Source organism: Rhinatrema bivittatum, chromosome 6, assembly GCF_901001135.1.
Source record: "Rhinatrema bivittatum chromosome 6, aRhiBiv1.1, whole genome shotgun sequence".
Taxonomy (NCBI): domain Eukaryota; kingdom Metazoa; phylum Chordata; class Amphibia; order Gymnophiona; family Rhinatrematidae; genus Rhinatrema; species Rhinatrema bivittatum.
This window is the reverse complement of record NC_042620.1, coordinates 289,642,660-289,666,149: the sequence shown is the minus strand read 5'-3', so window position 1 is coordinate 289,666,149 and position 23,490 is coordinate 289,642,660. Positions and strand designations below refer to the sequence as shown.

At 41.8% G+C, this 23,490-nt stretch overlaps 1 protein-coding gene across 1 annotated transcript in view; it reads left to right on the top strand.

Annotated features, from left to right (window-relative positions):
* The window catches only part of LOC115094717 (gamma-aminobutyric acid receptor subunit alpha-3-like), a 263,575-nt gene that overhangs the window by 10,696 nt on the left and 229,389 nt on the right, over nucleotides 1-23,490 (top strand). The gene's annotated exons all lie outside the window — the stretch shown is intronic.

Genomic DNA, 23,490 nt, shown 5'->3' with positions numbered 1-23,490 from the left:
TCCTCTCGCTATGCACCCAAGCATTCTTCTGACTTTTGCCATTGCCTTATCTACTTGTTTGGCCACCTTAAGGTAATCCAATATGATCACCCGCAGATCTCACTCTTGTATTGTACACAGGTCTTCAGCTCCTATATTATACTGCTCCCTTGGGGTTTTGTAACCCTAATGCTTGACAGTGCATTTTTAGCACTAATTTTTAAAATCTAGATTTCAAGCTTTACTAGATCCTGCCTCATGTAATCCATATCTTCCAATTTATTTATTCTGTTGCATAGTTTGATATCGTTCACAAAAAGAGAAACCTTTTCCAATAGCCTTTCTGCAATATCGCTTACAGAAATGTTTAGTAGAACCAGACCAAAGACCAATTCTTGTGGGAAACCACTGCTAATCCCCTTTCCTAGGAGTGAACTCCATTTGAACTCCATTTATCACTACCCTTTGTTGTCTCTCAACCAGTTTCTAACCCAGTTAGGATGCTTACATAGGATGTTCAGCCTATATGGATTTGCTGAAATCCAAATACACTACATCCAGCACTCTCTCCTGATTTAACTCTCTGATCACCCAATCAAAGAAATTGGTTGGTTAAATGTGACAAGAATTACCTTTGGTGAAACCATGCTTCCTTAGATCCTATAATCCAGTGGATTCCAGAAATTGAACTAAACTCTTTTAGCAGAGATTGCATTAATGTACTCACCAGCAAGATCAGATTAACCGACAGTGAAAAATTGTCACATCTCTCAGAAATCATCAATGGATATAAATAATAACACGTGATTTCATTGGTTAATAATGTTATCTGGAAAAATAGAGTTAATTACCTGAATGCATGATCAAGGGATTTTACCAGAGAACATTACCTGAATAGAAAGAATTTTGCAGTCATAAGATAATATGTGTATGCTTATTTTAGATTATGTAATTTTGTTTCATAATATTTAGTTAGTTAAAAAAAGAAGAAACAATAATTTCATGAAATTACAACTCTGTGGCATACAATGGTTCCCATTGATGTAAAAATAATAATAAAACGGAAACAAATCTGATAATTTTATTATAAATGTACAAAAAAATCTCTAAATTATTTTATCAAAAAATCTTCACGGATTGGGACTTACCAATACAATATAGAGGACAAAGCATATAAAGTTAAAGAACCCCACACATTTCACACTCACATAAAATCATGTCACATACACACCATACAAACAACCTTCATCTGAACATACAAGTGATATAACCTAAAATCCCCTTGCAAAAAAATAGAACACTTTTCTCTTTTTATAAATTATACATATATTCAGCAAGCACATATCTTCATAACTGGTGGATTATATGTATATTTATAACTTACAAAAAGAGGAAAGTGTTTTTGTAAATTTCTTTTTTTTTTTTTTTTTTGTAACAGTATCTTAGGTTGTTATTTGCATTATTGTACCATTTCTGAGATTTTTTTTATATTGTACCTACTTTTTTTTGTATCACATAGATTGATGCCCTACATTTGAGTCGTTCAATCATATTATTTAGAATAAAAACATGTGAGGTTGAATTTATTCTTGATGTTTCTGAGCTCCAAAGGTCAAATATCTTGAAAATTTTAGGTTTGGCCAAATAAAAATAGCCACAAAATGCTCTGTTCAGGACATATGAAAAGTATGCAAAAAATATAGTCATCATGGATCAAAAAATAAATGTAGGGCATACAGGAGGAGGAAGAGCCAACAATGATCCTCTAACTCACTCTACCACAAAAGAACACCCCATCAAACCCGCCTCATTCTCCTTCCTCAACTACAGATCATATGAATTTGAAACATGTCCGCAGCCTTGGGGTCATGATTGATAATCATTTTACAATAAAAAATTTCATCTCGACCACAACTAAGAATGGCTTCTTCAAGCTACATACCATGAAAAGAATTAAACCGTTATTACATCCTCAAGACTTCCGAACTGTATTACAAGCTACAATTCTACCGAAAATTGACTATTGTAATGCACTACTACTGGGTCTTCCAAAAAGCACAATTCAACCCCTACAGATGTTGCAGAATGCGGCAGCGCATTTAATTACTAATACAAGACGACATGAACATATTACTCCAGCACTCATGTTCCTACATTGGCTACCAGTATCCTACAGAATTACTTTCAAAGTTCTTTCACTCATCCACAAATCAATTCACAACCAAGAGATGCAATGGTTCTCCGATCAGTTCACATTTCACACATCCAACAGACCTATAAGAAGTATTCACCAAGCAAAATTAGCTGTCCATCCTCAAAAACACATCAAACTCGTTTCTACCAGAGACCGCTCTTTCTCCATCGCTGGTATCAATATCTGGAACAATATGCCGCTGGACCTGCGTACTGAATCCTGTCACAAAACCTTCAAACAAAACCTTAAAACATGGTTGTTTGAACAAGCATTCACACTATGAATATTTATTATACAGCTTATTAATACCCCCTCCTGTCCATCTATCCTGTATTTCGACTACAATATGACTTTAGTTTTTGCCTTTACAGTTAATTTGTTCCCGCTTTATACTTAAATATTATTAATTAATAGTTTTATTGTTAATGAAGTTAGCATTTTATGTAAAAACCATTCTGTTTATCGTTTACTGTGTTTAAACTGTTATATGTAAAGCTGGTTGCTAATTTATTGTTTCACTGTAAACCGAGGTGATGTATTGCTATACGTATCTTGGTATAAAAGAATCCATAAATAAATAAATAAATACCCACAAACCAGCCTACAAAGGTTTATTAACAGAAATGCTTACATGGTTTTTAATCACACCCTGCACATACCATAAGCTAATATATTTACTCCTGTCTAGGGTTTGACTATCTCTGGAAAGAAACTGGCTGCAGTTGCACAGTAGCCATTGTAGCCAATGGACGCAATTCTGTCACTTTTTATTTTCTGGACTGAACTGTGAGAACTGCACACACTGAAATCAATTTTCAAAGACTCATTTAGCAGGTTATCTTTTAGGTGGATTTTCAGCTGAACTTACCAGACTAGGTTTTTTCCAGTAAGAATATACATTTGTTTTTCGTAAATGGGAAAAATGTGATGAATGAGTCAATTTTCAGACTCATCCATAAGTATCTGAAGGTTTCCAAACACTTTTGAAAAATTTTGGCTGTTTTCATTGTTGGATTATTCTGCTACTTTGCCCAGGGAGTTGCCAAGTCCCCAGCATCTCCCTTTTGTACCTATGCTGTAAAATAATTTTTTTAGGGAGAGCTGCCAGCCCTTGGCATCCTCTCTTACATTCCACAATATAAAATTGATATGCCAGGGGAAAACACTAGCTCTCTGGTATCCTACCCCTTTCAAAAATGTTTTGCTAGATGACCTCTCCCCACCCCCTTCCCCAAGAAGCCAAAATCATGTGTGATGCCAACACCCACATTTCACCCACCTGAAGTGAAAATCAGTGCCAGACCCCACCCCCGAGCTGATCCTCAAAAGCCTAACTTGGAGGACACAAACTTCTGTCCTCCCAACTAAGCATTTAGTATTGCTTTGTTAGTGTTTGCTGTCTGAGCTTTCTAATATGTTAACTTTGAATTATTTTTAAAAAAATGTTATTGAAACAAAAGAGATGAATACATGAAGCAAAAGATAAAACTATAAAACAATACATAAAACACAGTACAAAGTAGGGATGCGCAATCGTTTTCCCCAAATTAGGCAATGTCAATGCAATTTCCTAATTCGGAATGGTTCGGGAGAACTGAAAAATGATTTAATTTTTTCCGAAATTTCAGAAAAAATTCATTTTAGAGTTAGTGCGCGCTAACTCCCATTAGTGGGCGCTAACGGGAATTAGCACGTACTAACTCCCGATAGTGCCCACTAACCCGAAAATCGGGGCCCTGAAAAAAAAACCCCCCGAATCACGGGGAAAATGAAATTCCCATGGGGGGGGGCCGCCCTGAAATGAAACCCGACACAAAATGTTTACCTGAAGCACATATCTAGTACAAAGTGACCATAAGGGAAGCTAAGTCAAGCTGAGAAAAATATATCAAATAGGTGAAACCTATTTGATATATTTGAAAGAGAGAGAATATTTGAAAGAGAGAGAAAAACCAAAAGAATGTAAAGAAAAACAAGAAGAGAACATGTGACCTACTAAAAATATCCCCAAACCACAATTTCCAAAAACAAAGAAAAGGAAACACATAGCCTGTAAATGCGTTATAAAAGATAAAAGAAAGTAACGAACAAATCATACCCTCTGATCAGCTATGGGACTTAGGAATACAGTTAGATGAAAACCTCACAATGAAAAAGCACATAAATATAGTAATTAATAAAGGCTCCGCAAAGCTGCACATACTACATATACTGAAACCTTTACTAACTTATGAAGACTTCCGTACGGTTCTACAAATGCTCACCTTCTCAAACACTGATTATTGTAATTCTCTATTACTCGTACTTCCTAATTGTCTAATAAAAAAAAGTACAATTACTACAAAATGCTGCAGCAAGACTATTAATAGGAAATTCGATCGCATCACACCCTTGCTGATAGCACTATATTGACTACAAGTACATCACTGAATATATTACAGTGTATTGACATTAATATTTAAAATCAGCCACCCCGAAAACCCTGGGTTGATCGGCATGACCCTACAACCATACATGCCGCAGAGTACTCTAAGATCACAAAATAAAGGATTGTTGACTGTGCCTACAATAGAGGATCTGATGCAAATAAGAGATTGTGTGTTTCCATAGCTGGCCCAAAACTCTGGAAATCTCTACCTGAGACAATACGACTGATATCAAAAGAAAAGAGATTAAAATGTGAGCTAAAAACACGGTTATTAAAAAATGAATATAACCTAACTTAAATTAGCAGAGGGGCGGATTTTCAGAGCCCTGCTCGCGTAAATCTGCCCAAAACCGGGCGGATTTACGCGAGCAGGGCCCTGCGCGCCGGTGAGCCTATTTTACATAGGCCTCCCGGCGCGCGCAGAGCCCCGGGACTCGCGTAAGTCCCGGGGTTCTCCGAGGGGGGCGTGTCGGGGGCGGGCCCGGTCGTCGCGGCGTTTCGGGGGCGTGTCGGCAGCGGTTTGGGGGCGGGTACGAGGGCATGGCTACGGTCCGGGGGCGTGGCCGCACCCTCCGTACCCGCCCCCAGGTCGCGGCCCGGCGCGCAGGAGGCCCGCTCGCGCGCGGGGATTTACGCCTCCCTCTGGGAGGCGTAAATCCCCCAACAAAGGTAAGGGGGGGTTTTAGACAGGGCCGGGTGGGTGGGTTAGGTAGGGGAAGGGAGGGGAAGGGAGGGGAAGGTGAGGGGAGGGCAAAGGAAAGTTCCCTCCGAGGCCGCTCCGATTTCGGAGCGGCCTTGGAGGGAACAGGGGTAGGCTGCGCGGCTCGGCGCGCGCCGGCTATACAAAATCCATAGCCTTGCGCGCGCCGATCCAGGTTTTTAGCAGATACGCGCGGATCCGCGCATATCTACTAAAATCCAGCGTATTTTTGTTTGCGCCTGGAGCGCAAACAAAAGTAGGCTATTCGCGCGCCTTTTAAAATCCGCCCCAGAATGCAGAGTCTGCAATAATAATGTCAAAGACCTTAATTAGAATTGAGAGGATAAAAGTATCTAATGACAAATCAATGACACTATGTAAATTACTGAAACAGATTTTCCGTACTTCCAGCCTAATGTCCCAGACCTTCAGTGGAAATGTACTAGAAAATGTACTAGAACTTTTTCGTAGGCCTTTAGTGAAATATGTACTAGAACATCACTGTTGATTTAAATTACTCTTGATTGTATTGAACTATTGTTTGTGTTGATGTATAGTATGAATATTACTTTTGTAAACTGTTGTGATCTTCAATTGGAACAATGGTGTATAAAATGTCTAAATGTCTAAATACATAAATAAATAACTGTTCAATAAGGGACTACAAAGTACTCAGAAGCTTGTCCTCCCCCTCTTTACCCATCATATCCAAAAAAGGCCTACAGATTTTCAAAATGTCCAAATAAGAATTTCTGACTTGCCGTATTAAATTTGCCACAGATTTTGGAACCAGAAAGACGAGAAAGGTTTTGAAGGTGAGCACCATTGTAAAGCAATAAGGCACCTTGCAGCTATTGTGAACCACCAAAGAGGGGTGTTTAACAACCCCAATAGTATAAGTCTTAAACTTATATCCTAGCAATATTAATGCATGATTCGTGGGGAGATTCACTGCAATAATTTAATAAATCCAATAGAGTATTTCAGTTCAAAATAAGGTGATAAGGGGGCAAGTCCATCAAACATAGAAAAAGAATATCCTATTCTCCATAACTTCTCCAACAAAGAGAATCATTCTTACATCCTATTTTAAACAACCTCACTAGTTTAAAATACCACCTATCAAAAACTTGTATGTACATTCACCTGAGTAGATACATTTCTTAGGATGAATAACGGGGACTTGATTTGTGTATCTGTCCATTACACTGGGCAACACATTTTCACAAAAGTCATGTTACGGAAATGAAATTAGTCAATTCTTATACATTTCCATGTGCTAAACACGAATGTGACTGTGAAAATGCAAAATTGGCTCTAGTTTTTTTGTAATATGCAATAATATAATTACATCTTGAATTGTATGCCAATAGTAGGAAACCTACGGTTAATACCATTTGAAAAATGAAGTCATAGACTATGTCTTAGATTTCTTTGCTTGTCTCTTGTACACCTGTTCGGGAGCATCACTGCGGAGTGTCCAGCAGTAGTCAGCCAGCATGAATATTTCAAATGCTCACCCTTTCTGACTGGGCTTCATATAGTACACTGCTGATGTCAGCTTACTCAGCAGCAGCATGGCATTAGAACTGCATTGCATCAGAAAATGATGTAATAAACTCTGGATGATGTGTGCATGATGGTATTATGCAATATGATGCAATATTACATCATTCTAGGCTTATTTACAGTCCTACTGGATAAATTTACACGACTAAACATAGAAAGTGAACTATATTAAATATCTTCAAACGAGAGCCAATAAAACTTTTCATGGTCATATTCGTGTTCAGCACATCAAGATACTACAGAGTAGGACCTTTTTAGGTCAGTAACACTTTCATTGTTGCCCAGTGCTTGCTTATCTTGAAAACAAGATCCCTTTCCCAAGTACTCATAATAGTGAGCAACAAATGAGATTCCCTATTAATTAACTATTAAATGATAGTTATCAAACTTTTATTACTGGGAGTATTTACAACCAATTTTTCAAATTTCAAAAATTCCTCTGCCACAGACAATTTTGAATGGCTCTAGAAAAGTGCATATATATACAGAATAACCCCCAAAACAATTTTTTTCCTTTCACCAAAAATTGTTTTGGGGGTTATTCTGTATAATACAGTAAGCACTAATTAAGATACATACATTGCCAGTTTTTTGGATATATATATATATATATATATATATATATATAAGTGCAGCCATTAAATTGCAAGTAATGAAAAACAAGGGTATTGGTAAAATTAAATCTCTTCTGAAGACTTTTCAGCAATATAAAATAATAATTATTGAAAAGTTGGCTCACCCTTTAAAGGCCATTTGTATGCCACAATGGGAAATTAGTCCAAGTAGAGTGACCAGGAAAGTACCAGGTTGTCCAAAGATGATAGATAGGAGAAGGAAAAGGTGAGAGTTTAATAGAAGAGGAAATCTTATACCAAACTGTCAAAACCAAGGAAATGAAAGGATGGGAAACTGAAATATGCTTTCTCAAGGTAGGGAAGGCCCACAGATGAATAAGAACATTTTTGTCCTTGGTTAAATCTTTCCATAGGAATCCATTGTTTCTCTGAAAATTATTCATCCAGAACACAATACTCTTCAACAGAGTTACCCAGTAATTGACCATAAAATCAGGAAGCCCCACGCCACCCTTACCCTTAAGCCCTGTTAAAATCTGAGACCACACTCTAGGCTTTGCCAAACAAAATCAGAGATCAATATTTAGAGTCTCTTGAAAAAACTGGTCGGAACCTGAATGGGCAGCATATTGAATAAGATTAGAAAGCATGGAAGAACATTCATTTTAATAGAAGCTATTCTACCAAACCATGAAATCTGGAGATGAGCCCATAAAGTTAAGTCATTCCTCACCTTCCCCAACAAAGATCATGCAACTTATCCAATTTATATGAGGTCACTACACCCAGATATTTAATAGAACCTTTGCTCCACTTAAAAGAGTATAACTCCCTCAAATATTTCTTTGTCCCTGGACAAGCCCAAATTTCTAAAATCTTAGTCTTAGTTTCATTCATCTTATAGTCTGACACCCTACTGAAGGTATTAATAACCTCCAGCAATACTTTACAACTTTGAGTAGGACTTGAAACTATAATAGCACATCATCCACAAACAGGGCCATATGGTTGTCTCTATCATCAGCTCCAACAATGCCCATAAATGCAGGGTGGTGTTTGATCAATGCTGCACAAGGTGAATAGAAGGGGTGAAAGGGGACAACATTCTCTAGTATCTTTAAACAAAGAGAAACTCTGGGAAAGTAGAACTTTTACCTTGATCTTAGCCATAGGATTCATATAAAAGCATTGGAACCACTTAAGAAAATTGTCCCCAAAACCAAACTGAATAAGAGATGAGTATAAATAAGGCCAGTCAACCCTAATGAATACTTTCTCAGCATCTAAGTAAAGTAATAGATACTTTTCTCCTCTACTCCTGGCAGAAAACATAAAGGGGTAGATTTTATAATGTGCGTGCGCGCGTCCATGTTATAAAATTGGGTGGCTGCGCGCACATGCACGCCGGATTTTATATTCCGCGTGTGCATGTGTGTGCGGCACATGCAAGGGGGGGGGGGTGTACTTTTGCAAACTCTCTGCGGGGACGTAATCAGGCCTTCCCCAGTTCCCTAACCCCCCGCCTAACCTTCCTTCCCCTTCCCCTTTCCCGCTCCTCCCCACCCCCTAAAACTAACCTACCTTGGCTTGATTTTTTTGTTTTATTACTTGCTGCTCCTTGGGAGCAGAAGTAATTTAATGGCCGCAGTCCCGGCCGGCATCCATCCTGCCCCTCCCCACTGGCCCGCCCCTTCGAAGAGGCTCGGCTCGTGCATGTACCGGGATTTACACGCGCATGTCCAGGCCCCTTTGAAAATTCACCTGGCGCTCGCAAGGCCCTGCCACATGTGTAAACCCCGGGATTTACACACGCAGGCCTTCTAAAATATGGTTGAAAATTTAAAGTCCTCCTAACATTATCCATTCTATGCCTCCCTTTTATAAAACCAGTGATCTCTATCAACTAACAACAGGAGCACCCACTCCATCCTACTTGCCTCTACGTTAGCCAAAGTCTTATTATTATAGTTTAAAAGTGAGATTGGTCCGTAGGAGCTACAGTCTACTGGGTTCTTACCTGCCTTATGATTTCACAGAAATAAGAGGCTAAAAGAAATGATTGCGCCAAAGACTTCCCCTGAAGAACTCTGTTGTACACTGCTGCTAACCTAGGAGCAAGAAAATCTGAAATGTCATATAGCACAGAAAACCCATCTTCATCCAGACTTTTACTCCCTTTACCCCCTTTTACCCCCTTTCAAAGCTCCAATCACATTCTTGACCTCTGAACAGTAATTACGGCCTCAAGAATCCCAGCGATTTAATTTGGTAACACCGGAATAGGCAAACTGCCCATAAAAATAAAAATCTCATGCTTGCTAGCTGACAATTCATAAGAATACAAGGTGACATATTACTCCCTAAAGGATTCAAATATTTTTCTGATATTACAAGAAAGTTCACGAGAAGGGGTACAGATCTCCTTAATCATATTAGAGAATATGGTGGCCTTCAACTTGTGAGCCAGCAGTTTGTCTGCCTTAGTTTCCTTATCATAGAACACCTGCCTGACATGACAAAGAGTTTTATCAACTTTTTGCACAGCAATAGATTTCAGAATAGCTCTTTCATTTAATACCATTTCATGCAGAGGAGAGGAATGGTTTCTCTGGTTTGTGGCCTCAGTCCTCTTTAACTCTGTTTTGGTCTTTTCTTCTAAAAGGTGAAATGAACATTTTCTCATAACATCAAAGGCTATTAGCCTCCCTCGGCTAATAGCCTAAATGCCTCCCACAAACAAACCCCAGAAACATCATCATTATCATTGAGTTCAAAGGAAAGGAAAGCCCCTTTTGTCTTTCAACACAGTAGTAAGGGATTTAAAGCTTTCCAAAGTGTACTAGGAGGTCCTGAAATATTTTGATCTTCGTTGTGACTAAGGACGGCATACTTATCCTCAAAGTGGTCCACTCAAACCACAATGACCCACAGGTGCCTGCATTCACCAGAAAGTTGTTTTACCAACCCTGTGCATTCTATCAAACGTATAAGGAGATTCCCCAAGCCACAATAGAGCTATAATGTACATTAAACAGTGCATATTGTGTGATAAATGCTGAATATTGCATGCTGTAGCTCTATTGTGGCAATATTGCATGATATTCCCGAAATTGCACACACTTTTAGCCAGATTCTCATGCCTTTTACAATGAGCTGCTTTGCATGGCATTTGCATGCATGAAATTTGCAAATTCATGCAAAGCAGCTCATGCATACCTAATCCTCTATAAATAAAATAAGCCAACTGACTTAGAAATTTGTCAAGTACTTTATTTTATCTACATCTTTTGGACAGGTGGTAATCAATACGGGAGTAGCGAGACTCTAATGTGGGTCCCGTTACTCCCATGGTAAATTTAAAGGACCCTGTTGCTCAACACAGAACCCCATAGAAAGACTAAAACTTACTATGGGTCTATTAGACACACACACTCACCCACCCACCCAGGGCTGCCAATTCAGGTGGCCTGCCGTTAAAAGAAAATCCAATAAAATGAAAAGCTTTTTCATTTTATTGGATTTTATTGTAATGACATCCCCCCTCCCCGGCCACCCATCTTCCGAGAGCTCAAAACCCCCTCCTAAATAGTCACCCTGCTTAAATCCTCCACCATGCTACCTTTCCAATATAAAAGTAGGCTGATAAGGGCATTCTCTCAACCCTGCTCACCCCCAAATAACCAAAAATAACAGTTGTGGCCTAGTGGCCACCCCTGGACCCCCCCCCCCCCCGGACCTCATTACCTCAAAACAGGGAGATCAGCAATGGTAGAGAGCCAAGGGCACCCCCCCTAGCCCTGGGCCTAGTCGGCACCCCTGTCTAATAAGACCTTCAGTGATTTTTAGAGTCTTTCTAAGGGGTTCCATGTTGAGCCACAAGATCCTTTAAGATGATGGCAGTCCTGTACATTGGGGGCCACCATTGAGCTTTATAGTGGCCTCTGCCACATTCTTTTGTCTCGCAGCTTTTTTTCTGCGAGACAAAAGAACACAGCTAAACATCTGCGATATTTTGTTGCGGAGGGGAAAAATATCTTAGGACTGCAACCCCCCCCCATATTAGGCCACTCCAGCAATAAAATATTTCAGTTTAGCGAATTCAGGCCTTAAGTGGATGCTCCCCAAAACCTGGTATACAAGACTGATTCATACCATTAAGCAATTTGGAAGTATCTTCATTGCTTTCCAGCTTTGGAACTCTGAGAACTCTTATGAAGATTTGATGCTGTCAATTTTCCAGATCATCCTGGTGCTCTTTTATCTCCTTGGTCATTTGTTTACAGACCCTTCCTATGCCTGTAAAATCATCTGTAGAGTCAGTCTGTTCTCCAGTTTGAATCTCATTCTGCGAACCCCTCTCCTTCAGGTTTTTGACTGCAACTTGAAGGTCATTGATGGCATTGCTCACATTAGAATGAAGCAATTTAGTTTTCTTCACAAGGTCAATAATAACAAATTCCGCCATTCTGATATCAGGTCTCTGCCAAGATCCAGACAATGCCTTAACCACTGATCCTTCAGAGGATGAGTCATTATAGTCCAAATTGCTGCTAGCTGCTCTTTTAAACTTCACAAGACTCAAAGAGTACGAAGGCTTCTGTTCCATAGTGACAATCCCAGAGAAGAGATATTCAAAAGATATGCCAAAACAACAGGGAAAATAGCAATGTCAAAAGGGAAAAGAAACCATAGACCAAAAATTAAAATTCACTGCCCAGTTCACTGTAGTCCAAGACACTCTTTAACAAGTCCGAAAATAATAAGAAATATGCAGACAGAAAAAAACACTTGGAGCACTGATACAAAAGAAACTTTCATATCCCCCAGGTCATAAGAATAAATTCTCAGTCTCTGGAACTAACACCTGCATCTCATCAAGCTGATTCTTTCAGATGCAAGAAGGAAGGGGCTTTGTTCACAGCAACACCACAGTGCATTACTCACATGGGGCTAAATATCGGCCTTCTCTCCATCACCTGAACAGCAGGCAATGCAATCAGCACACTGGCACTCCCAAAACAGGCCTTAGGCCTCTCCCCACGGCAAGAGCACTTAGCACATGCAGCACTCCTCCAGCCCAACCTGCACCCTCGCTGCAGGACCATCGACTAGCCTCCCTCTGCCGCACATCTGATTAGCTGATGGGCCTGCAAGGCTCCCTTCCAGGTCTCCTCTCCAGCTTCCTTTCCTCTGGAGAGTGGTGGTCCAGGAGCCCTCTTGCTCAAACAGATCAAGGAGGAGGCTTTTCCCTCAACATCAGCGTGCTCATCAAGCTACAGTCAACAGGGCCATCTTTCACTCCTGCCACAGCGCTACAGGCCTGACTCCTGCCACAGACTCTCTGGGGTCCCAACAGCTTGATTTTGACTTCCTGCACTGAGAGGACACCACCACAGCATCCAGAGCGAGTGTGAAAACCAAGAGAAACGTCATCATTTTGGGGATTTTCTTTCTAAATCACATTTTTTTGCAGGTACTTCAAGAAGGACAGGATACTAAAGTAAGCATATATACATTTTACTTTTATTATTAACTTTTGATTCCCTATATTCAATTATATTTTTTGTTTCTTCTAGGACTCCTTGCTCAGGATGCAATCTCTTCAAATATGTATTATATAGACTGGATTTAACGATCATGTTCAACCTTTAATCTGAATAGTTATATAAAATATTAGTAAGTCTGTATGAAAATTATTCATACATAGTGTGAATTTTTGTAGGTCTTATGCATTCCATGAATTCAGGCTGGAATGGTTTGTGTTTGTGTTAGTTTCTCATGTGACGGTTGGGCACAAGTTGATTAATGAACTAGTGTACAATCCAGATGGGCAAGACAGCTGGCAATAGAGGAACATGGAGAAATGGTCCCTTGACATAGCCATTTACTGGCTTTCGATGCTGCCTACACTATCCACTAGCATAAGGCGAAACTAACTGTACTGCTTACAATGTATCATTTAGTTAGCACCCATGTAAGTAACAGTGATTTGCATTGTTTGAAATGAATGGGAAATTCAAAACCAAATTTTAGATTGGAAATTAAACTAATGGACAATGCCCCTGAAAACAAGAAAAATGTTTATCATAATTTATTTTTGTATCCCATACTTGTCTGTGAGGCAAGCAAAACTGCATATTTTTCTACTCAAGAGAATCCAATGATGTCACTAAAGCTAAGCTAAACAGACTTGATCTGGGACCCTAGGTTCACAGGGATGAGTACATAGGCTCTAAGTCAATCTTTGGTTGCTCTCAGGTGTTTTTGCTTGCGGGCACCTTTGACTCTGAAGAAAGGTGCTGGTTACTCTGGTAGGGCGCTCAACAACAAATGTACTGCAACCAAAAATTCTTGAAGACAAATTTTACAACAAAATTCTCCAATGTATCTTTTCACAAAAATGACAGTCTGAAAGTACCTCTTTCCTATGATTTATAGGTTGGCAAGCACTAGGTAAAGACCCAACACTCCCGAGTGATAGGAAATAGGCTCCTAGAGAGGCTGGGATCTCCTCTCTCTTTCTCTTCTGGTGATAAAAAGTCCCAAAAGGTATTCATAATCCAAAATCTTTCCTCCTCTGTGGCCAGGAGCTGGTGGCAAAATTTCCTCCCAAAACAACAAAAACAGAACTCTCAGCAAAAATATTTCTTTCTTCTTCTCTATCAGGTACCTTCTGGTCCTCCAAGCTGGGCAGAAGGAATCACAGCACCTTATCCTGACCTCCCAAGGCAGGGGTAACAATCCTCTTCAGGCAGGAGAAGGATCCCAAAAAGCAAAACTCTCAAGAAAACAAAATCACAAACAGCTCTCTCCAACATCTTTTCCTCTCCTTGAGGACAATCCCTTCCAGACTATGGGATACTGGCCTGGGCAGAGTCACTTCCCTTGGATCAAGGCTGTGAATCCTAAAAAGAGGGATCAAATACCGCACCACTCTTCCAGCTCAAAACTCCAAAAATGCAACTTCCTTTGTATCAGGCTCTGAGTCCTCAAAATGGGGAGCACTCTTAAGCCATTCTGCTTCCTTCAATACTAACAAAAGCCCCAAAAGCCAACTCAGAATGCCAAACCAAAAACCACACTATTCCTCATGCACAGCCTGCTTTTATAATGCACTGCTGACCAATCCATACAATCCTCTTTGGAGGTGTCTGAGGGGATGATCTGTAAACTATTATATCCTTACAAAAATTCTAACCTAAGCTCAGCTAAGGAAAATTGGCTAGTGGAGGCCTAGAGGTCTCTACACATGCATCTCTGAAATAGCATTTTCATTTGATGGGCTTGGGTCAAAAATGTGGAGCCCAGCCATGGTTGTGGATGAGCTAAATCAATTTCATTCTTTTTTTTTAATAGTCTGTCTTTTGTAAATGGTCAGCTTCTTCAAAGCAAATTATATTCAGATACTGTAGGTATTTCCCTGTCCCCAGCGAGCTTACACTCTAAGGGTCTTCTTTAAGGCTGTTTTCCTACTCTGTGTCTATGGGGAAAAAATATATACAGTCACTGTCTGGATAGCAAAGTTAGCCAGATAAACTTATCTGGCTGACTTTGGAGGTATATTCAATAGTGCAGCCATGCTATATAGCTGGATATCTTAAAGTTTGCTGGGTAACTTTATCCAGCTAATTTTAGGACAGCTCTTTGGTGTGACCAGCGGATAAGTTATCTGGCTAACTCTGAATATTGCTGTTAGCTGGATTACTATACTTATCCAAACTAATGTAACTCCTCTCCAAAACACCCCTAAGTTAACTGATTACATTTTAGCGGGATAATAAGATGTCCAGCTTAATTTTAGCTGGGTATAAATGACCAAATATTGATTTAGCTGGATAGCTTCTGAGTTATTGGTTAAATGCTTCTGATTCCAGATCTCTTAGTATTTCAAACCTTACATTTGAACTTGAGGCAATGAAAAGTGAAGTGATTTTCCCAAGGTCACAAAGAGAAGCAATGGGATTTGACCTTCATGCAGCTTCCCTCCTTTGTAATCTGCTGTTCTAACCACTAGGCTAATTCTCCACTCCTTCAAGTGAAGCTACACTAGGGGTGTGCATTCGTTTGCAACGTATTGGCAATCCGCAACGTATATGCCATATTTGTTGTATTCATGGGGGTCAAGAAACGTATGGTGAACCCCCACGAATTCTCAACGTATTACTAACGAATAAACCCCCACCCTCCTGACCCCCCCCCACAAGACTTGCCAAAAGTTTCTGGTGGTCCAGCGGGGGTCCTGGAGCGATCTCCTGCACTCGGGCCGTCGGCTGCCGGTATTCAAAATGGCGCTGATAGCCTTTGCCCTTACTGTCACAGGGGCTACCGGTGCCATTGGTCGGCACCTGCTCCTACCATGTGACAGGACTCCCGCTGGACCACCAGAGACTTTTGGCAAGTCTTGGGAGGGTAAGGAGGGTGGGGGGGGGGGGTTGTAGTTAATTAAATTTAAAGGGTTGGGATGGGGTTTTTTGGGAAATGAATACATATGTAACTAATGAATGGATCGGGGTCCCCCGAGAACGGATGCAACGGATTTGGATCCTGATGAATACGAATACCGAATGGGACAAATCCATCCCTGCTGCACATCCCTAAGCTACACTGTGATAAAGTCAGCCATGCCTTGTATAAGCCAAAGAAAACTAGTTGTTAAGATCCCGGTCACTAGGGTAGTGACCGGGCACCTACCTTCCTCTGCCGCGCCGCGAACCGCCGGTTTCCTGGCCTCCCGGGCCGCATGGCAGCGGCGTCTCCTCGTGGAGACGCCGCCGGGGACTCCTCCCCCCATCGGGGGAACGCGCGCGCGCGTAGACCCGCGTTTTGAGGGGTCTGCACCCGGATGTGCAGACACGCCTCCTCTGACGTCAGACGCCGGCTAGGGTATTTAAACCAGGCTTTCAGCTTTCCAACTTGCCTTGCAACGAGGTCTCTCTGCGGAGTTCTAGTTGCCCGTCGGATCGTCTGCTTACCTGGTTCCTGATCTTTGCCTGCCTGATTCCGGTTCGTCTGTCTGCCTGGTTCCTGATCCTTGCCTGCCTGATTCCGGTTCGTCTGCTTGCCTGGTTCCTGATCTTGCCTGCCTGATTCTGATTCGTCTGTCTGCCGCCTGCCTTGACCTCAGCTTGTGACCCCTACTCTGCCTGCTTGCCGCCTGCCTTGACCTCAGCTTGTGACCCCTACTCTGCCTGCTTGCCGCCTGCCTTGACCTCAGCTTGTGACCTCTACTCTGCCTGCTTGCCGCCTGCCCTGACTCCGGACCGTGTCTTCATCCGTGGGTTCTTCAGCCTTCTCCTAAGTCCCAGCGGCCCGGGTCCCTTCGGGCTCCTCCTGGGGGGACCTCGGGCTTCCAGGGCGAAGACTCCTAAGTCCTAGCAACCCGGGTCTCCACAGCTCCTCTGGTGGGATCACGGGTTTCCAGGTGAAGCTTCGTCTGTATCATCGAGTTCTGCCTCCCGTCCGTCCTTCCCGACGGTCGGCCCAAGGATCCACTTCCGGATTGGACAATCATAACACTAGTTACATTTTTTGCTCCCTGTTTAATCTAAAACATCTTATTTCTAGAATGCAGTATGCAAATGTATTTCATACCAACCTTTAACAATATATTGTATACTATTTGTACTGTATGCAAGCAACATATATAATGGCTATGGAAAGCTTGCACCCCTTGAACATTTTTTACATTTTCTTATGTCAGTGCATCAAATTTGCATGCTTTTAAATGAGGAGCTTATTTTCCCACTTATCAACACACCATATTCCACAATTTTTGGGGTCAAAAAAGTTTTTATTGGGGGACAATGCATATACATATAAAACAAAAAACAATAATTAGATGTCTTCACACATTTATTTATTAAATTATTTATTAAAGGCTTTTATATACCGACTTTCTTGATACAAATCAAATCAACTCGGTTTACAATGAACTAAGCAGAAAATATAATTAACCAATCAACAAGAGATAAAGGAGCATAAAAGTTACATTATAACAAGGATGCCTTAACTTGGAGTAAGAAATAAAGAGGGGGTGAACGAAAAAAATAAATAAATACTATATACAAAAGAGGGGGGCAAGGAGCCAACCTCTAATAGATACTATGCATGAAAAATATGGAAAAATGTGTTTACATAAGTGGGTGATGGAACAATTCTTGATCAGGCAATGGGGTTTGTAGTGGGGAAGGCTTGGCTGAACAGCCATGTCTTTAGTTTCTTTTTAAAAGTTATTAGACAGGTCTCCAGTCTGAGGTCCAGAGGCATGGCGTTCCAAATGGAAGGGCCTGCGGTAGAGAATGACCGGTCTCTGATATTTGAGTGGTGCACTAATTTGATTGGAGGAACGTGTAAGGATCCCTTGTAGGCATCCCTTAAAGGCCTGGCCGTCGAGTGCAGTCTGAGAGGATGAAGCAGATCAAGAGGGGTCTGATGGTGGATATTTTTATGAATGATTGTGAGAGATTTATGAAGGATCCGGAAGTTTACTGGGAGCCAGTGGAGATCTTTTAGAATGGGAGAGATATGCTCTCTCCGATTGGTATTTGTCAAAATTCTTGCCGCTGCATTTTGTAGCAACTGGCGAGGTTTAATAGTAGAGGCTGGAAGACCATGCAGAATGGAATTGCAATAGTCGATCTTGGAGAACAGAATAGCTTGGAGGACGGATCTAAAATCGTAATGGAATAGGAGCGGTTTGAGATTTTTGAGTACTTGTAGCTTGTAGAAGCACTCCTTAGTAGTGTGTTTTATAAAATGCTTTAGGTTCAGGTGACTGTCAATTAAGACTCCAAGATCTCTGGCATGTGATATATGTGGAATAGTTTGTGATTGGTGAAGGATGGGACTGCCTTCTGGAGTAATTAGCAAGAGTTCGGTTTTAGAAGTGTTGAGCACAAGGTTGAGGCTTGATAGATAATGGTTAATAGTTTGTAGATGAGAGTTCCATAACCTGAGTGTTGAGTCCAGTGAATTGGATATGGGGATTAAAATTTGAACGTCATCTGAGTAAATATAAAATTTGAGGTTGAGGTTTGAGAGTAGGTGACAGAGGGGGAGTATGTAAATGTTAAACAGGGTGGGTGATAAGGAGGAGCCCTGGGGGACGCCAAAAGTAGCATTAGTATGAGGTGATTCCTTGTTTTTTATTTTTACCTTATAGCCTCTATTGCTAAGGAAGGATTCGAACCATCTGAGGGCTGAACCTGTAATTCCTATGTCTGAAAGCCGGTTTAGAAGGATATTGTGATTTACCGTATCAAAAGCCGCAGAGATGTCGAGGAGAGCTAAGAGAAACGACTGTCCTTTGTCAAAGCCAATATATAATTGATCAAGGAGTGAGGTGAGGAGGGTTTCAGTATTGTGTTCTTTTCGGAAACCATATTGAGACGTGTGTAGTATGTTGTGGTCTTCTAGGTAATTTGAAAGTTGCTTATTTACAATTTTCTCCATGATCTTAGCTACAAATGGGAGATTTGATATGAGGCGGTAATTGTTGAGGTCTTCCGGGTCCAGGTTTGATTTTTTGAGTATGGGTTTGAGCGTGGCCAATTTGAGAGCATCCGGGAATGTTCCTTGTGAAAGGGAACAATTGATGATATCGGCCAGATATTTGGAGATGTATTCTGGTATGAGAATCAGTAACTTGGAAGGTATTTGGTCCAGGGGGTGGGTCGAAGGTTTCATTCTTTTTATCAGGGATTCTACCTCTAAAGTGTGGGTAGGATCAAAGGAATCCAATCTTATGTCTGTGTTTGGTAGGAGAACTGTGTCCAGAAGAAGAGGATTTGGGCTGGTAGGTAATCTGGCCAGGGTGTTGGAGATTTTGTTCTGAAAGAATAAGGCCAGGTCATTGGCCTTCGATTAGGCTGTATCGTCAGGGATAGTAGGAGGAACCGTTTTGGTAAGTTCCGAAACATATGAGAAAAGGGCCTTCGCATCATACAGCATATCATGGATACGGTGAGCATAGAAATCTCTTTTTGTTCGAAGTGTTGCTGATCTGTAATGATGGAGAGCTGTTTTGTATATGGAAAGAGAGAGGGGATTAGGATTCTTCCTCCATTCTTTTTCTTTCCATCTTAGATTTTGCTTCTGAGTGCGGAGTTCGTTTGAGAACCACGGTTGCTTATTTTTTAGAGAAGGATTTATATTTTTTTTTGACAGTGGGCATAAATCGTTGGCTATCATTTCGGTAATATTTTGCCATGAGGTGATAGCTGAATTGGGATTGGAAAGATCCAAGTTAGAAAGTTTTTTGATCAGGGATTTGCTGAGATCTGAAGGACATGTTTTCCTGTAGTATAGAGTGGTAGGCTGATGAGGTGCGGACAATCCTGTCAATGACCTGAAGGTGGAGTTGATCATAAAGTGATCTGACCATGGGACTGGGAGGCATAAGGGAGGTGAGAGTGGAGTGAGATTGGAGTTTGTGAAGATAAGGTCAAGAGTGTGACCTGCTTTATGTGTTGGTTGGTTGATGTGCTGTTTGAAGCCCATGTCTGAGAGGGCTGATAGGAAAGCTTCACAATTGGACGATCGAGGATTGGCATCAATGTGGAGGTTAAAATCTCCAATGATTATGGCTGGAGAGTCTGGTTTTAAGTATTTGGCTATAACTTCTACCATAGGAGAGGCGTCTTGATCTAAAAGTCCGGGAGGAGCGTAGGTGAGGAGGATTTGAAGCGACTTAGATTTGAATAAGCCTACCTCAAGTTTGGGTATAGTATAGATAGGTTGTTGAGTGAGGTTAAGAAGTTTTTTTGCAGCTATTAGGAGACCTCCTCCTTTTTTTTTCTTTCTGGGTAAGGAGAAGACATCATATATCTGTGTAGGCAATTGATTAATTAAGACTGTATCTGAGGGTTTTAACCAGGTCTCTGTGATGGCACAGATGTCTGGTCCGGTATCTAGCAAATGGTCATTAAGGATGTGGGTTTTTTTAGTGATTGACTGGGCATTGAAGAGTGATAAGGTGAATAGAGCCAGTCCAAGTAGTTGTGTAATGGATGAGATCATTACAGGGGTTAGATTTCTATGAGTTATAGGTTGATATCTTAGCGTTGGCTTCATCTTGAAGCAGGTGTTGTGATGTATTATATGTATTGGGTGTCCTAGTAATATGATAGTACTAGGGAGATTGCTTTGATGGGATTGTTAGCAACTGGTGTCCTATGAAGTTGTGGCGGTAATGGATTGTGGAAGTATTCTTTGAGGGGGTCAGACTAATATGTTTGGTTGTGTCAATCTTTTGCTGGATGAATGCTGAGGTAGTTGGTTGAATGCTGAGGTAGTGGGTTGAATGCTGAGGTAGTTGGTTGAATGCTGAGGTAGTGGGTTGAATGCTGGGGTAGTGGGTTGAATGCTGGGGTAGTGGGTTGAATGTTGAGGTAGTTGGTTGAATGCTGAATAAAAAAATGAATGTTGGGATGAATGTTGAGAGGATGGTTGCTGTTTCCCCTGCGTGAGTGCTGGAGGGATGAATGTTGAGAGGATGGTTGCTGTTTCCCCTGCGTGAGTGCTGGAGGGATGAATGTTGAGAGGATGGTTGCTGTTTCCGCTGGAGGTCTTCAAATAAGCTTGGGGATGAAGAGATGTGAGGACTGGTGAGGCAAGCTGCATGTAGTGTTGTGAGTCCTGGGGTCACAAAGGGGCGCACTAAGGGGCAAGCCCCTTAGGTCGCGCCCCTTTGGACGCGCGACGCCCGGCGCGCGACGCCGTCCGTGCGCTCTAAAATTTAAAGGGCTTCCGTCTGGTTTATGGTTTATTAAAATTTGTATTCCGCAATATCATACATTCCCTGTACATACCAGGATCAGACCAGACTGCTGAGTTATGCCTCCCTTCCAGCAGATGGAGTCAGAGAAAAGCTGAAATGCACCCCCTAAATAACCTGGTGTGCCACCTGCGATCCTTCAGTATTTCTCTGACTCCAGCAGATGAAGGAGGGCATAACCTGCGGTCCTGATCCTTATAGATAACTATTGCTTAATTAATCAGTTTTAGTAAGGTTTTTCCTTATACCTCTGGCTAGATCAAGTTAAAAAAAAAAAAAAGTGAAAGTCCAAGACAGCATACGGAACTCTCTTTAAGGGCAGGCATGGCTAGGCAGTGGCCTACAGCCTTTATACCCGGAGACTGAATGCTTCCCGGTGAGTTGAGGGGAGATTTGCCGGTGGGTCGGTCCCTCTCCCCCCTCCTATATAGACCCAGAGAAGTTGTAATTCCTCTGGTCTATGGTGGGTGCATATGCCTGTGCACTGAAGGCAGGGAAGGTAATCCCCCTACTTGCTGACTGAAAAAAAAACAACAAAAAAAACCAGACGCAGTGCTTTTAAAATTGAATCGTGCATATTTTACCTTGGTTACTCAGCCCTATCCTGCTAATTTTCTTCCGGGCCTCTGGAAGGGATGGATTTCTTCACCCTCCTGCTCTTCCATATTTTCACGCGTTTTCATGCTGCGCGAATCCCGTTGTGACGCTTGTTGAGAGCTGGTGCCACGGCTCTCCCGCGAGGGCCTCTGCTCCCGATGTATTCCCGGGGGCGAGGGACCCTCGCGGCGGCCGATTTCGCTGCCAAAGTCGGCTCTGCTGCACTCCCGCGGCTCGGGGACCAGTCAGTCAGCTCAAAGACAGAGGCCTGGCCCGCCCTTGCTTGGAGCGAGAATGGCGGCCATCTTGCCTGGCTCAGGTCCCGATCTTCAGGGCTCGGAGGGAGGAGATCTCCCTCCACTTTCCCCACCTTCTCTGAGCCCTCAGAGGCCTCATTTTGCACAGCCTGATTTAGCTCCTCCCTCAGCTCCTCCCTCCCTCAGCACTGCCTCCGGGTTCCTCCCTCAGCACTGCCTCCGGGGGGGCCCTTAAAGCGGCAGCACCCATTTTCTTCCCAGTTTGTATTGCTGTTACACAAGGCATATTTAGAAGTTGAGGCTGACTGGGAAATGCAGTCTCCTCCTCCAGCTAAGACTTTTAAGCCAGGGGAAGAACAGGAAAGTGTTGGAATATGGCTTCCTCGTCCAGTTCCTAACCAGGAGTTCCCAGCTCCCACCACGCCACTACTACCATCAAGGTGATGATGGTAGTGGCAGTGTGCCTTCGGCGGGAAGGGATTTTAGTTAATCCCTATCTAGATGACTGGTTTATTCAAGCAAAGTCGGAGGTGCTTTGCAAGGTCGCAGTTCAGTCGGTGTTACGCCGTTTGCAGTCGCCAGGCTGGTAGTCAATTACGCCAAGAACCAACTGATCTCATCTCAGGAGTTGGAATTTCTGGGAGCACGTTTCGACACATTGGTGGGCAAGGTTTTCCTACCTCGGTTGAGGATGGAGAAGTTGATGTCCCAAGTCAGGCATCTGTTGAACCTTTCTTTACCCAAAGTGTGGGACTATTTACAAGTTCTTGGTTATATGTCATCTAATCTGGAACTGGTTCCTTGGGCTTTTGCTCATATGAGACCAATAATATCTACAGCCTGGAATACAAGTGCTGTTATATATTTTTTATTTGACTAAAGCAGTGAAAGCAAATTCCAGTCCTTGAGTGCCACAAACAGTTCTGGTTTTCAGGCTAGCCAAATTATTCAAGTTAAACTAGTTTGAGGTAAAATGTATTTCATGAATATTCATTATGAAAATCCTGAAAGTCAGACCTGTTTATGGCACTTGAAGACTGGAGATCACCATGTCAGGGACGAGTATATAAATGCAAGAGCTATGGCACACTGAAGTTAGGGGTTGTTTTACTGCATAAGTTTCACTTACACTGTAGCTGTCTGAGTGGCATAGGCTCTGGGCACTTGGTTCCAGAAAACTTACCTGAATACTATAATGCTCACTGTAATAAAATTGGAATGTGAGAGAATTTACTACTGCATTCTCCAAGGTGTCTGCAAGCTTGCATACTTTTTGATGAAATGCTAGCAATTGTTTTTTTGATGTCACTGCTGCAAGAAGCATGAGAAGCTGTGCTTTCAATTCCAGAAAGCACCACATCTTACAAAAGTGTCTCTGGAGGCAAAAGTAACATATTTTCCCATTTTAACACATTAT